Source organism: Priapulus caudatus, unplaced genomic scaffold (genome assembly GCF_000485595.1).
Source record: "Priapulus caudatus unplaced genomic scaffold, Priapulus_caudatus-5.0.1 Scaffold1671, whole genome shotgun sequence".
NCBI classification, from domain to species: domain Eukaryota; kingdom Metazoa; phylum Priapulida; class Priapulimorpha; order Priapulimorphida; family Priapulidae; genus Priapulus; species Priapulus caudatus.
In genome coordinates this window covers 46689-49135 of record NW_014578732.1, presented here as the reverse complement: position 1 = coordinate 49135, position 2447 = coordinate 46689, and positions in this window count along the sequence as shown.

Below are 2447 nucleotides of genomic sequence, written 5' to 3'. Positions count from 1 at the left end.
ATGTTAATGTACACATTTATATAATTATACATTATATTAAACATTAATGATTTAATGTAATGTAAATGTAAGTCGGTACGTTCATGTCCTATATTCACGGTATTTTATGTCAATGCTAGATGTACACATATATATTAATGCAAATTATAATATATTAACATTAATATTAATGCTTAATGTAAATGGTAACCGTACGTATGTCTATATCTAGCGTATTATTATGTCAATGGTAATGTACACATTATATAATCTATCAATATATTAAACATTAATAATTAATGTTAATGTAAATGGTAACCTACGTATATGTCTATATTACGTATTTTATGTTCAATGCTAATGTACACATTATTAATTATACTATTAACATTAGAATTAATGTTAATGTAAATGGTAACGTACGCTTATTCTATAGTACGTATTTATGCAATGGCTTAATATCAACGTTTAATTATCGAATTATATATTAACATTAATATTAATGTTAATGTAAATGGTAACGTACGTTATGTCTATCATTACTATTTTATGTCAATGCTAATGTACAGCATGTATATGTATTACTAGTTATATATTAACATTCAATATTAATGTTAATGTAAAGGGTCAAGCGTACGTTTATGTCTATATTACGTATTTTATCGTCCCAATGCTAATGTACATCATTAATACAATTATATATTAATCTATTAATTATTAATGTTAATGTAAATGGTAACGTACGTTATGTCTATATTACGTATTTTATGTCAATGCTAATGTACACATTATATAATTATATATTAACATTAATATTAATGTTAATGTAAATGGTAACGTACGTTATGTCTATATTACGTATTTTATGTCAATGCTACTATTATTATTACTATTAATGTTGACATTGAACGTTAATACATGTAACGTATTGACCCAAATGACCCACACTGCAATTGGAAATACATCCCCACCCTCCCCGCAAACTCACTCTTTCCCTGCACCCAGCACAACCCATGAGTAGTTAGCAATAAAGCCAACATGAGGTATATATATCGTCATGTGTTCTGTAGCAGCAGTGCGAGCTGCATTCCTGTGTAAACCGGTCGTTGCTGCTAGCCTGTCTTGCGTGTGCTGCGTGCTTGAGAGGGGAGGGGGGGCTGATTCAAACATGTACGCACGCGTGCGAGCATCGATGTGCGTGCGTGCGTGCGTGCGTGCGTGCGTGCGTATGTGATTTGTGAGTGCATACGTGTGTGTGTGCGTGTACGTGTACGTGTTCGTGTGCGTGTGCGTGTACGTGTGCGTGTACGTGTGTGTGTGTTCGTGTGTGCGTGCGTGCATGCACGTGTTTGTGTGCGTATGTGCGTGCGTGTGTATGTGATGTGTGTGCGTGCGTGCGTGCGTGTGTGTGTGTGTGTGTGTGCGTGTGCGTGTGCGTGTGAGTGTGAGCTAACCAGCTGCTAAGATCTGACAACACCATCACGTATGTCATGAGATCACTCGTAATAACCGCATGCATGGTTGTTTGTATAATGAATTACATGGTAAACAACACGAGAACATACATATATACATACTTGCTAATAGAAATATGGAAATACGGCCACACTTCAATTTTAAATATATAAAAAATATATAATAAGTTACCGCGTAACTTCTATTATATTTATATTACACATTCACGGTGTATGTTTTCTGTGGTATCCTTTTTGCTTTATATATATGTATCAAGAGCTAATAGACACCTGTTATTATGATAATAACACAGATTGTAATTATTATGATTTTATTATATTTTATTATAATTATCATAATAATTATAATTATTATGATAATAACACAGGTGTTTATTAGCCCTTGATATGTATATATATATATATATATATATATGTATATATATGTATGCATGATGATATCACGAGTTCTGCTGCCTGATCTAATGATAAGGCCAAAACAAAATATAGGTGTGGTTACGGTTTTCTGACCGACCCTATTTATTCCCAGCTACCCTAAACATTTGAATTGTCAATTTTCTTTACAGTAAAAAAAAATAAAAATAATAAAAAAAAAATATGAATTGGACAGTGCCTGCTTCAAAAGGCACAACGCACATCCTTCGGACATGGTTCGTAAATAAAATATTTCAAGAAAATATAATGTTTTCCCTACCTACCTACACTATTTTTTCAGCATGTAACGGTAACCACACATATATTTTGTTTTGGCCTAATGGAAACTGGAATAATCATGTCAACCCTAACAAATGCGACATGACCGCACCAGCTGATGCAAAGAGATAGGGAGAGATACAGTGAAAGAGATGGAGAGAGCAAGATAGAAAGTGAAAGCGAGAGAGACGAAGAAAGAGAAAGAGAGGAAGAGAGATAGAGAGAGAGAAGCGAGAGAGACAGAGAAAGAGAGAGAGAGAGCTAGAGAGAGAGAGAGAGACAGAGAAAGAGAGAGAGAGA